Source organism: Wyeomyia smithii, chromosome 2 (genome assembly GCF_029784165.1).
Source record: "Wyeomyia smithii strain HCP4-BCI-WySm-NY-G18 chromosome 2, ASM2978416v1, whole genome shotgun sequence".
NCBI lineage: Eukaryota > Metazoa > Arthropoda > Insecta > Diptera > Culicidae > Wyeomyia > Wyeomyia smithii.
In genome coordinates, this window is record NC_073695.1 from 131,667,189 (window position 1) to 131,682,421 (window position 15,233).

The window sequence follows — 15,233 nt, forward strand, 5'->3', positions numbered from 1 at the left end:
TAAAATCAGTGTCAAATGGAAGGTCTAGTTGCCCCATAAGACCCTATTGATTTGTTTTGCAATCGGACTATTACTGTGCCTGTTATGTTTGAAAATGTGAAATCCAGCTATGGAAAGGAACATATTTCGAAGACTCTCGATCAGAAAGAAAAAACAACAATGTAACAGAAGCTGTTAGTTTGTTACGGTAAAAACCTAACAGGCTGTGTTTTCAGTTTGATCCCGTTAGGTGTTAAAATAACAGAAATTATAACAGAAATGTTTCTACTAGTATCAAACACATATCAAAATTAGTTACTAATGTATCAGCTTTCTAACAAAATAAGGTAGTATATAGAACAGTATAATAACAAACATTGTTAGAAACAACAGGTTTTGATAAAAACGAAAAATTAGTTAGACTTATTTCAATACTATTTCATTTCAGGTTTGTTATTATAACTCGCTCATATTCAATTTTGTTATTAAAATTATATGGAAAAATACTAAATTGTATCAAAAAATGTTATTTGTATCTCGCGTTGATAGAATTTTGTAATTTTTTAGTTATGCTCTTCTGATCGGGCTACTTGAACTCACTCGCTTTTCTCAGAGATGGTTGAACCAATTTCCACAAAATTAGTGTCAAAAAGTCTATCTGCCTCATAACACCCTATTGAGTTTCACTGTAATCGAACTGTAACTTCGTTTGTAATGTACAGAAATGTGAAAATCACGAAACTGCATTATCTCAGAAACTACACAACCGATTCGAACAATATTATTATCAGATGAGCGGGCTAGTTGAGGGTTAACTGATGAATTATGATTAAACACGTGGTTTCAAAGTTTGGCTGCCTATACGTTCCCATTTCATTTGATTATAATAGGACTTAAGTAACCGTTATGTATTAAATTGTGAATCAATCAACGAAAGTCTATTATCTCAAAGATTACATGACTTATAACTTCATAACAATTTGATATGTGAATCAAAAGTTATGGAAAGAAAAGTAATTCAAAGACTATTTAAAATTATAACTGCTTTGATCGATATATGTGGCCTCAACATAATTTAAATGTGGTATCGTACTATTTGAACGTTCCAAATTCCTTGATTCATTGCGATGTGTTTAAAGTCTGCAAATGCACGACGAATCGGCCATAGGATATGATCGAAGTCAAATAACAAATCGTTTGAAATGACTGGTTTTATTGAAATGACAACATCATCGACTTTTCGCTTCTGTAAATCGCCTTAATTCTGAATATATTCATATTGGGTGGTATTCGGTCATTTTTAGCAGATTTTCTGGCATCAATCTGACACCGGAAATACCCATATTGGGAGGTATTTAATTATTTTGGTTGTTTTCTGAAACTAAAAGTGGTCGTATTCAAATTCAAAATGGTGTCCAGGGTCAATGTTGGCATCATCTCGATCACGAGAATATCTATATTTAGTATTATTCGGTCGTTTTCGACTTTTCCTAGAAGTTGCCATTTAGCAATTCAAAATGGTGCCTGAGGTCAATTGTTAGCACATTGCATTATTCTGGTTCCAGAGATACTCATATTGGATGGTATTTGGTTATTTGGGCTGTTCTTCACAAACCGGAAGTCGCCATCTTGGATTTCAAAATGGTATTTAAGATAATTTCTGGCCTTTGAGCGTCATTCTGGTTGAAGAAACACACATATTGGGTGTTATTCAATCATTTTCGGCTGTTTCCCAGGAACCGGAAATCGCCAACCTAGAATCCAAAATGGTGTCTATGGTCGATTTAAGCTGCTGTGTATCATTCTAGATCCGGAGATACTCATGTTAGACGGACATCGGCCATTTTTGGCTGCTTTCCAGAAACCAGAAGTTGCCATCCTACAATTCAAAATGGTGCCTGAGGTCAATTTTTAGCTTCTTGCAACATTATAGCTCCGGAGATACTCATATTGGGTGGTATTTGGTCACTTTCTGTCATCTGGGAGTAATTCCGAAAACATTCATATTGAATGGTATTTGGTCATTTTCGGCTGTTTGCCAGACACCGGAAGTCACCATCTTAAAATTCAAGATTGTGTCTGTGATCAATTTTTAGCTTCTGTGCATCTTTCTGGTTCCGGAGATACTCATGTTTAATGTAAATCGTCCATTTCAGGCTGTTTTCCAGAAACCGGAAGTTGCCATCTTACAATCCAAAATGTAACCTGAGGTCGGTTATGGAACATATTTGTTACCACCAAAAACATTGACCTGCCAAATATGGTTCCATTTAGTTGATTAGTTCGCGAGATGTGCAAAAATTTGTGCAGAAACATGTGCTTACAGAAGAAGGAGGGGCGTCGAACCATTATGGACACATTTGTTACCTCTAAAAACATTCACATACCAAATTTGGTTGTATTTTCTTGATTGGTTCTGAAGCTGTGCGAAATTTGTGTCTCATTTGTATGGAACCCCTCCCTTTCAGAAAAGTGAGGGGTGTCGAACCATTATGGACATATTTGTTACCCCTAAAAACATTCACATGCTTAAGGAGACTGGGCAAAAATGTATGAAGCTTGGTATTCTGGTGTATATCAATGTGTTATATATGGTTCGAAAGGTCTCGATGAGACGAGAAAAAGTTACTATGAGGCCGTGGGAGAAAAGAGTTAAAACCTATTTTATGCCCTAGTTAAAGGGTTTAGCGCTTTCAACAAAAAAAAAACCTGAATGAATCCACCTAGCGGTTAGACCCAGCCATTCTCATTCAAACTTATTATTTGTAAAAATAGAATTACATGAACTCTTAAAGTGAAACCTCATTGAATCCAAAAATGGCCGACTTCGAGTCACCACTTCGAATTTTCAAAAGCAAAAGACTCGGAAATACTCATTGCGTTCCATATGAAAATTCTATTTTATGTTTGCTTTACCACAGCAAACATAAAATAGCATTTTCACAGGGAACGCATTCACTATTTTCGAGTCTTTTGCTTTCGAAAATTCGAAATGGTGATTCGAAGTCAGCCATTTTTGGATTCAATGAGGTTTCACCCTTAATTCAATTAAGGTATATGCACTTTTTGGGTTATAGAATATTGATGTTGTAATTGAAGCATAAAATATGAAGTTTGACGTAATGTTAGTGCTTAAGAAATAGCGAAATAAAAGAAATTACTCTTAATTTCGAACAATTTAATAACGAGCGATAGCGGGAACGTTCAAATAGTACAATACCACATTTAAAATATGTTGAGGCCATATATATTGAACAAAGCAGGTATAGTTTTGAATAGTCTTTGAATTTCTTTTCTTTCCAAAACTTTTGAACCACATATCAAATTGTTATGAAGTTTGTTGTTTGTAAGTTTGAGAGATGACTCGTTCGTATTACACTAGTTATGTTCAAATAAGTCGTGTAATAATTGAGATAATAGACTTTCGTTATTTGAACAATTTAATACATAACGGTTGCTTAAGTTCGATTATAACCAAATGAAAAGGGAACGTACAGGGCAGTCAAACTTTGAAACCACGTGTTCAATAGGTTGGGGCTTATTTTCAAAAAAGTTTTGCGGGACCTGCTTTCCCAGGCAAAAAGACCTCCTTCGGGTTCAATAAGCAACATATAAAAAATTGGTTGAATTTCATCATGGTCTAGAGGTGGCGCAGAGGGCTTAAAGGTCAAATTTGAAACGAAAGCAATTTTCAAGCAAAACATATACCTATATAGGTACAACACTGAAAGCAATGACTTGATATTATCATGAACTAATCAGTTCATCAACACTCAAACATTTTTTAATTACCTATTTAGTATACTGCAGTTCAACGCATACTTGTCCTCGTTCCTATGAAGTTTAGTATAAACATGGAACAACTATCGGTTGAACTGCATTGTACGATCTATTGAAAAGTTCAAGGTTTTATAGAAACAATAGAATACGAATACATTCTTTTTGTGATTGCTTCATTAGTCACCTAGGGATTTGAGCAGTTTACATTCTTGTCTGAGTTTTTATCTGTTTTGGTACAGTTCATAGTGTGTAGCGCAGTCATATTAAACGAATATTAATATTAAACGAATTTCACACTTGAGTAAGATACATCGGATAGTGATTAATAAATCTAAATAGTTATTATTTTATAGATATCTAAAACCTATTGATAACATACATTCGAATATGTATTGCCTGCTTTGCAATTGCTCCATTCTTCGGAGACAAAAGCATACTTTCACTAAAGATGTCTTTCAACGTAACCCTGATGTTGCTAGCTCCATTGCTTATGCAATTTTGCCAAACGAGTTGAAACATGGATTATGTGAAGGGGTTCTCAGTATTTATCATGTCATATTAATTATTTCAATAACTTCAATTCATAGATCGTTTTTAACAATGAGGAATATCTCTGCCACGCCTGTTGGGGGAGAGCTAACCGGAATCGTGCTGGAAATCCTCAATTTGGTGCTGCTGGATTTGTCTAAATAGTTGAGTATTCCCGATGTGCAACTGCTAGCCAATTTATACATATTTGACGGTTGTCGTAATGAAACGAGACGCCGCATTCCTCCTGTAATTAAGAAGTATTTGCTTGCACACCACTACCTCTACGTTCCAGAACATGCCAGAGTATGCCATGAGCACTTACGAGGAAATGAATGGGAAGAGCTATTGGATTCAACGAATTTGGTTCATGATTTTAACAGCGCACACATTAAAGACATGTTTAGTATTTTCAGAACTGCTCTTCAGCACAATGGATTACGATTTGATAACTTTTTTAAATTTGAAAATGATGAGCTGCATTATTTAATCGGGTTTGAAAGCCAACAGTTTCGAAACATATTGGAACTGATTCCATCACTGGCCGACATCCCAGGTACCGCTCTGCAATATACTTTGCGAAGTTACGCAGTGGTTCATCAAATGACCGCCTAAGCGTTATATTTAGAACGAGTCGCCGAATGTTGGAACGGTTACTGAATATGGCCAGAGATTGCTTGATAGAAGAATTCGTGCCACGGTATCTTGGTTTTGACCATATAGACCGCGAAAATGTTGTGCGACGCAATCTAATGATTTCAGATGCGATACATGGAAACGTGGGTTTACCGTCGCAGTCAAAGAAAGCAATCGTGATCCTTGATGACACGTATATCTATGTTCAAAAAAGTAGTTATTTTACATTTTAACGGAGGTCGTACAGCCTTCATAAGTTTGATAACTTATTGAAACCGTTTCTGATCGTTTGTTGCGATGGGTATATCATTGACGCGAGCGGTCCTTATGCAGCAGCAATGTCAGATGCTGTAATTTTAACAGACATGTTGCACAACGACGAAGGACTATTGAACTGGTTTCTTAGGCCTGGTGATGTTTTTATCTTAGATAGAGGATTTCGGGATGCTATCGGAGATTTAGCTTAGTTCGGATACGAATCAGTAATGCCACATTCAATACAAAGAAACCAGAACCAATCGACCACAGAGCAAGCGAAACAATCACGGTTGGTTACCATCTGCCGATGAGCGATTGAGGTAGTCAACGGGAGGTTCAAGCGTGACTTTAAGCTGTTTCGCCAAAGCTATTTCAATTATCCGATGAGGCATATGTTCGACGATTTCAAGATTGCGGCTGCTCTGATCAATGCGTTACACCCACCTATTGGAAACAACGCTCAGGCTGCCGATTTTCTAGAGATCATCGATGAAAGAATCAACATGCCAAATCGATTGTCGGATTATATTATTAATAAAAATTTGAACAGACAACGGGCAACATTCATGCGATTATCCGGAGATCTTCCAGCATTGCAAAATTTCCCGGTACTCACAAATGCTGAACTATGTTTATTTGCTATTGGTAAGATTTTATGCAAGTTTAGTTATTGTTGCTTGGGATTAAACACATTTCTAAAACAACAGGAACATATCAACCGAAGTTGGCTTCCAGCTACTACGCCGAACACTTTAAAAATGGACTTTATATCATTGATGTCTATCGTGACAACAATCGCACAGATTTAGTGGAAGTGGGATTAGTTAGTGGAAACTCGTGGCTTTTGAGGTATAGAATTCAGTCTAGACATGTAGAAGCCCGGAAATATTACAGTTACCTACTTGTTGATAAAGAGCGTGAAGGTTGGGGAGCAATACACTGGGGTTGCTTTTTACGCGGTTGATTGTACCGCATTTGAAAGATTCGATTATTTAGATTCGATATATTTATACGTTTAGTTTGATTGATACCGCCTACAAATAATCTTCCGAATCGGGTAAAAATAATCCGCGTTATTGTAAAAATATGCCGTTTAAAAAAACGCATAAAAACAACCCGCGTAAAAAGCGACCCCAGTGTAAGTAAATATTATTGTTCTTGCATTTCCGGGAAAAGAACGTTAGGATGCTGTGCTCATATCATGACCATTGTATGGTACTTGAGATATGCTAGACATCAGCCGAATATAAGGCTACCTGCTCAATTTCTTGATAATGTAAAAGCTGAATAAATAACTGAATAAAAGAGTTGGGTACTGAGATATATTGTTTAATGATAATCTACTGATTTGCATGATTCATGAACTACGTTTTTCTTTAGCCTACCACATAGGGATGTAAATAGGAAAACTATTACCGAACGGGGACGAAATATGTCCCTTATTAAATGCTTATAAATCGGTTTGTTTTCAACCGATTTCCTTCATTTTTGCAGCAATTGTTTGGAAAATTATACACGCATCCACCCAAATGTAGAAAATTGTTGATTGATTATGCAAACTATTGTACTATTGATAATTGTCAAGCCTTGTTTAAACGAAAATTACGTCCTCTGATTGGTCGTTATATGATTGCTTCCCAAGCACGGTCGACAGAATCATATACCTTGCCATTGAAAACATGCTATTTGGCCTATATAAGAGCCTGTTTCAGCCGAAGCCGCTCATAATTGTTCTGGACAGCGACAAGTTGTCAACAGCAGTCGTCTTTCCTTAGCAGCAGCACTAGCCCTGTGGTTGGTCACCACGTCTCAGGAGCAGCGCGGTTCTTCTCAGCCCGTGTTAGGGCAGCATGAAGATCGTCATCACCAAATCCAATTTTGAACAGCAAAATGCCTTTTTCCAAGTCATTGAAAGTTAATAATTTTTGACAACGTAAGCAAGCATTCTGTGTGGATTCTAGCAGTTACATCTGTCGCGGCCGTCTAATTTACAGAAGGTGAAATAGCTTCCACAGTGCATGTTGTCCGTGTATCTTAACTCCCCCACTGTTGGGGCAGCACAAAGGTTGCGATCAGCAACCGATTTTGAACAGAAAAATGCCTTTTTTCAAGGCAAATAAACAAGTAATTGAAGGGTGAAAACTTCCTAGCATCAACACAAGCAAACATTCTTCGCGAGAACCTAGCAATCAAATTCTGTTGTAGTTTATGTAGGTAATACTCCCACTGTTGGGACAGCACAAAGGCTGCAATCAACATAACCGATTTTGAATAGCAAACTGCCCTGTTAGAACGCATTCACAAAGTCAGTTAATTCGAATATGCAGAGCTAATATGAAGTCGATTCAATCAATCAGCATTAACAGAATTTCGTCGTCTCCCAGCTACCAAGTTGCAACATGATGCATCACGCAACAACGAACAAACGAAATCGCTTGATGTTACAAACCGCAATAAAATACGGGTTAAAACCGTTGCGTGTGTGAGAGCACCATCGGTGTTTATTCGCTGGAAACAAATATCGAATGCGAATTGTGGAATAATTCGTCTAAAGAATATTAGAGAATTAGACAACTGAACAGAAGGGCGTGGCCTATTACGTAGCACCCTTCGGCTATAAAAAAGTGTTTCTGGGAAAACTAGCTACATTCATTAGTCGGAAGGTGAGCTGGATGGACCGTCCACAACGTTGACAGCAGTAGAAGCAGATACAGCACTCAGAAGTAACAGCGGGTTGGGCCTGTGTCTGCCTTCAAATAAATAAATCACTTGCGCTGTGGTTGGTCACCATGTCTCAGTAGCAGCGCAGTTTTTCTCAGCGTGCCTCGCCAGACTGCCATTATTCCCCCACTGTTGGGGCAGCATAAAGATCGTCATCACCAAAACCAATTTTGAACAGCAAAATGCCTTTTTTCAAGGCAAATAAACAAGTCATTGAAAGTTAATAATTTTTTTTGTGCGGATTCTAGCAATTACATCTGTCGCGGCCGTCTTATTTACAGAAGGTGAAATAGCTTCCACAGTGCATGTTGTCCGTGTATCTTAACTCCCCCACTGTTGGGGCACAAAGGTTGCGATCAGCAACCGATTTTGAACAGCAAAATGCCTTTTTCCAAGGCAAATAAACAAGTAATTGAAGGGTGAAAATTTCCTAGCATCAACACAAGCAGACATTCTTCGCGGGATCTTAGTAAGTAATCAAATTTTGTTGTAGTTTATTTAGTTAATACCCCCACTGTTGGGACAGCACAAAGGCTGCGATCAACATAACCGATTTTGAATAACAAACTGCCCTGTTAGAACGCATTCACAAAGGCAGTTAATTCGAATATGCAGTATATAAAGTCGATTCAATCAATCAGCATGGACAGAATTGCGTCGTCTCTCAACTGCCGAGTTGCAACATGATGCAACACGCAACAACGAGCAAACGAAATCGCTTGATGTTACAAACCGCAATAAGATACGGGTTAAAACCGTTGCGTGTGTGAGAGCACCATCGGTGTTTATTCGCTGGAAACAAATATCGAATGCGAATTGTGGAATAAATCGTCTAAAGAATATTAGAGAATTAGACAACTGAACAGAAAGGTGTGGCCTATTACGTAGCACCCTTCGGCTATAAAAGAGTGTTTCTGGGAAAACTAGCTACATTCATTAGTCGGAAGGTGAGCTGGATGGACCGTCCACAACGTTGACAGCAGTAGCAGTAGATATCAGCACTCAGCAGTTGAGCAGTAACAGACCATAGCAGCGGGTCGCGCCTGTGGCTGCCTTCAAATTAAACACTTGCCCTGTGGTTGGTCACCACGTCTCAGAAGCAGCGCGATTCTTCTCAGTGTGTGTTAGGGGTGGGCGAAACGGCTCTTTTGCAAGAGCGGCTCTGAACCGCTCACTCACGGTTCTGAACCGACTCATATGAACGGCTCTTGGTTCAAAATGATTCACGAGCGTTGGCAGTTCGTGTTGTCTCGGTGAATTTCGGGTTCGCGCGAACCAAACAGTTTTGGTGCGCTCAAAGAACCGAGGTTCTTTTTCGTGAGCCGTTCGTTCTTTCGCTCTTTTTTAAGAACTGGTTCATATGAACGGCTCGTGAGCCGTTCGCCCATCCCTAGTGTGTGTCGCCAGACTACCATTATTCCCCCACTGTTGGGGCAACATGAAGATTGCCATCAGGAAATTCAATTTCGGAAATCAAAATGCCTTTTTCAAGGCGAATTAACAAGTCATTGAAAGTTAATAATTTTTTTCAACGCAAACAAGCATTGTGTGTTGCATCCTAGCAATATAAATCTGTCGCACCCGTCTAATTTACTGAATGTGAAATAGCTTCCACAGTGCATGTTGTCCGTGTATCTTAATTCCCCCACTGTTAAGGCAGCTCGAAGATTGTGATCAGCAAACGATTTTGAACCGCAAAATGCTTTTTTCAAGGCAAATAAACAAATATTTGAAGGTTGATAATTTTTTGACAACTCAAGCGAGCAATCTGTGCTGTATAGTAGCAATTTAAATCTGTAGCAGCCGTCTAATTTACAGAATGTGAAACAGCTTTTACAGCTCATGTTTTCAGTGTCTTTATTACCCCACTGTTGAGGCAGCACAAAGCAAGCATTAGTAGACTTTGACTCATTAATGAAACACCTACAACAATGCATTTGTTAATAGTGTGCGTAGTTCTACGTCAGTTATGCGGTCGTGTCTTGGATACAACCTCCTACTTTTTTGCTTTTAGGAACATACAAGTTTTCGTTTGATGGTAAACACTGACATTTTATTTTAACGAAAGCTACGATATCCAATACAGGTACTATTCAATCAAACATATTCTTGCACATACGTACATGTTTACACATTAACAAACATAAGCAGTTTTATGATCTCGTCAAGCTGAATCTACAGGTATATAGCATCCTTCTATCATGAGCAGATTTTCTTAGCGATGTAGATTTGGAGCTGTTATGATATTATTGTTTTTTTTTTTCTGCAAGCGCTAAACCCTAAAACTCGGGCCTTAAATAGGTTTTAACTCTTCTCTCCCACGGCAGATTTTTTTGGCCCCATAATAACTTTTTGTCGTCTCATCGAGACCTTTCGATGCATATATAACACATTGAAATAGACCAGAATACCAAAATCGCCCACTCTCCTTTGGTTCAATTTACAAACTCGGTTATTTCTCGAGATGTGCAAAAATTTGTGTTTCATTTTCCAAAAAAAGGAGGGGTGTCGAAACATTATGGACATATTTTTTTTACCACTAAAAACATTTACCTGCCAAATTTGGTTCCATTTAGTTGATTAGTTCTCGAGACGTGCAGAAATTTGTGTTTCATTTGTATGGAGCCCGTCCCTTCCAGAAAATGGAGGGGCGTCCAACTACTATGGACATATTTGTTAGCCCTTAAAACATCCACATGACAAATTCGGTTTCATTTGCTTGGTTTGTTCTTGAGCTATGCAGAAATTTATCTTCCATTTGTATGGGACCCCTCTCTTCCAGAAGAGGGAGGGGTCTCAAACTATCATAGGAACCTTTATCGGCACCAAAAACCCCTACATACAAATTTTCAAGTCGATCGGTTAGGTAGTTTTCGAGCCTATATGGATCAGACAGACAGACAAACAGACAGTCAGACCGGACTGAATTTTTATATGTAAAGATAGATTACAACATCAATATCTTAGAACCTAAAGAGTGAATATACATTTATTTGATTGAATTGTTCATGTGAATCTATTTTTACAAATAAAAATTGAAAAATCTATTTTTACAAATAAAAATTTGAATGAGAAAAGCTGGGTCTGACCGCTAGGTGGATTAATTTTTCTAATACCAAATGCCTGGGACCTCTTACGGCAGGTAAACTTTCTTTTTTGCAACAGGAAATGTTCGATCTTATGAATGTACAAATTACGAGCAAAGTGTATCAGGTGCCATTGAAATATATGGGAAAATTTGGCCCTTCGAATTTATTTTTTCATTGAATAAAAATTTAACCTTTAACAGCTTTTAGGCATACCTTCACGAAGTCCGATTGAGTTCACATTTTGTCTGTGGATTTTTTTTAAGTAGAATTACGTCTTACGGCAACACATACAGGGAACCAATTTCATTACAGGGATCCAATTTCAAAAACCAAAAACATCGAGAGCGTCACAAAAATTGTCCATTTTCAAGCGTTTTAAGCTCAGTCAGTTTCCAACCGATTTTCGTCATTTTTGCAGTAATCGATTGGAAAATCAACCAAGCACCCGTCCAAATACAGAAAGTTGTAATCTGATTGTTCGAACGATTGTACTATTGAAAATTGTCAAGCCTTACCGAAACGCAAATGTCGACCTCTGATTGGTCGTACAATGCTTCTTTCCCTAACAAGGTCGACAGAATATACCAAGTTGACTAAGAATGCGCGCTTTGTGTTGTATGCATAATTCATTCCATGATTGTGCCGATACCACACGGACGTTGGTTGCTGATCGTGAAGAAAAAAGAAAAGCCGGGTATAAATTTCTGGCTGATCGCGCTGGGCGCGTTGATACTTAAGCACCTGACTATCTGGCGGCTGTTATGGAGTTTTCGGTAGCTGCAGAATTATTGGAAATGGCAGGCAATTCTACTAAAGAAAACGGGAGAACTAGAATCATCAGAAATTTTTAAATATAATAGCACCTGTAGGTGCTCCACAATTATGTGATTGAAGCAGTTAAGATTTTTCATCATGTGTAACAGACGGAAAACCGCAAGTTTCAGCATTCGCAAGACAAGAAAAAATCAACATTGCCACAAGAATGTGTTGGTGGCCGGTTGTAATATATACTTGTTCTAGTGCTGGATGGCAGCAGATAACAGAAATGCAGCACTTACGCTATTGCATCTTAAAACAAAACGGCTATAGTTCGACATCACAGCAGAATTTCCACCTTCATACTCATGTCTACCGTCGGCAGTATCAAACACGCAACAATTTGCTTCCATGCGACTTTAGTCACACCTATTCTTCCAGTTATCCCATTCCACAACGTGCGAAAAATCTATGTCAGAGCGGATATCGCGCGCAATCTGGACCATGAAGCATTTATGCGATAATTGAATGAAATTTGCAACTGCAGCAACCAGCCTTTTTCAAGGCTACTAGATGTATTTGGAAGAGCTTAATGAATGGTTATTACTAAACTGCAACTTTGATTGCAGTTTGATGCTGCTGCAATGATGTATACTACGATTCATTGATACTGCGCATCACAAGCGGTATATGCAAAACAAATCCCATTCCAAGCAGAAAAGTTCAGTAAGTTCTGCTCACGGTGCTGAGTCCGTTTTATAAAATTCATAACTCTTCATTAACAAGGATGTAACGTCTTGAAGAAGACGGTTATTGCTTGACATCACAGCATAATTGCGACCCTTATATCGCCGTGCAACACACGATACACGTTATATAGTTGCCTTTATTAGGCAACAATAGGTTGACAAGAGGAATGTAACAATTTACTTGGAGCAGCAAACGTACGACGGTCTGAACTTTGCGGCAAGTGTAATAGTAGAACGTTAGTTGTAATCCGCCAAACGGGAAGCAACCGAAAATGTTTCTCCTTACAACGATGTTTGACTATAGTAGGTTTGACCTGCTGTGACAAATTTCCTGGCTCCTTTGTCGCTTGCCTCTGGTGCCATCTCAATGTCGATACATTTGTTGGCAGGTACACAGTTGACGATAAAATAATGCGCTATCACGTTCGAATTTCGCTTATATACCGACAAACTGTGAGCAGCGTAGCCCATCCTCTTTTGTTCGAACGTTGTAGAATGGTATTCCACAACGTGCGAAAAATCTATGTCAGAGCGGATATCGCGCGCTATCTGGACCATGAATCATTTATTTATGCGGAGCAAATCCGATTTAAAACAGAAAAGTTCAGCAAGTTCTGCTCACGGTGCAGAGTCCGTTTTAGAAAATTCATAACACTCCATTAAAAAGGATGTAACGTCTTGAAGAAGACGGTTATTGCTTGACATCACAGCAGAATTTCCACCTTCATACTAATGTCTACCGTCGGCAATATCAAACACGCAACAATCTGCTTCCATGCGACACGGGGAAGGAAACATTTTTTCTTCCAAGCTGCGCAACACGACACAATACATGTTATTTTGTTGCCTTCATGAGAGTGCTATCGGTCCGGCTCGACAGAATGTCCACAAGAAATCATTTTTGTACATCCGTGCTACGAAACTGAGGAAAAACTTTAAAACTAAAAATAAAGGTGGAGCTTATCAATCGATCGCTCTGAGCCAGAATGAATGAGATGTATTTTTTTTCAAACGTTGTAGAATGGTATAACTGGAAATAACTTAGTCACACCTATTTTTCCAGTTATCCCATTCCATTCCATTAAATCAAAAATAATATACGAAACATTTAACGGAAAAATATATCGCTTCACACCATTAAAATGATTAACCCTAATCGAGTGTTTTTCCAAAGCTATTGCAAAAAAAATATTGACATAAGACAGGTTATCGTAATTCTTCGTTAACCTTGCGGTCGTTTCTTATAAACAACCTCTTCCACTTTCTTTAGAAGACGAACTCGAAAAGTCGATTTTTGTTGGCACCTTACTGTGTATTTTGCATTACACTTCAGCGTGGTTGAATATTTTTGCGACTGAGTTTTTTATTTGACCACTTCATGAATACCAACAATTTCTTCCAGTATCAGGAGTAATCAATCAATATTCTGAAATAAACGAATTACAAAGCGTACTTGAAAAATTACGTTAATTTCGATATTCACGTAGAAAAACGCGTGAATTCCGAATTTCGCGACAATTTTGAAATCAGACGAAAAACCATGCGAATCTTAAAAGCCTCGTCGAAAAACTGCGTTTAAAAAACCTTATAAAATAAATTCAACTCAAATAAAATAATCTTTTAGATATACATATATATAATTATACATTTATATAAATATATATATATATATATAAATATATTTTAGCAACGGTAAACCTGGTTCCACTGCAATATCAGAAGAATTCAAAATCGATTGGGGCACATATATGTCTAGTCACAACGATGTAGTATATATCCGATTAGATGTGAGAGGTGCAAGGGGCCAAGGAAAAAAAGCTCTCTATCGACACATTGGTGGAGTGGAAGTACAAGACCAAATCGCAGTTTTAAGGTATGCTTCTTTAGAATGTAGTAATGTTTTCCAATACATTTTTGCCTGTTTGTTTCTAAAGATGTTTTATTTTGCCGTTTCATGCATATTTTTCCATGTACCCAACAGTAATATAACTGATTTCAAAATTCTAACATATTTTTATGCATTGCGTTTATATGATCAAGGTAATCACTGATGGAAATATTTTTAACGCCACCATCATTTTTGGTTTAAGTTTTCTGCTCAGTGTAATTGCTAATTTCAATGGTTTATTATCTTACTCACACTAGTATACTCAGCCTGATAATGGAACCATTTTGAGCTATTACTGTGTTTGTAAGCATAGAATAATAGTTTTGTGTATTAAGAGATGGAAATAAATATAACGCCGTCATATTAGTTTCTTAGTTCAGTTCGCTAGCATATGTCTGACTTCAACATTATTCAAAATAACTGTTAACCAGGTAAACTGAAGGTTGTAGATTATTGCCTGAGGCAATCATATTAAAAAATAATGTGATTTTCCAGATTTTTAAGGACCACGCCTCAAGGAACGGTTTTGACGTAAAACAAGCGGAGTAAAATCGATGTTTGAAATGAAGAAGGGTTTTCTATTCCCAAGGATTCTCGTAGACTTGATAGGAGTAGGAATGTCGTATAAAATTATGTCTGGCTTGGTGCTCAATACGCTACAAGAAGACGTACCACTGGACGGCTATGCTTAACAGTTACAGTCAAACGACAGTTTAGCGCCTTGCTGTTGCATCCAAGCTTTCAACAGCTAATTTATTTTAGCTGTGAATGAACATTCTAGTTGCCAGTCGACATCCGACAAGTCTCAAATTCCGTCTCGAATTTCCAATACTGGAAATCAGTCGATAT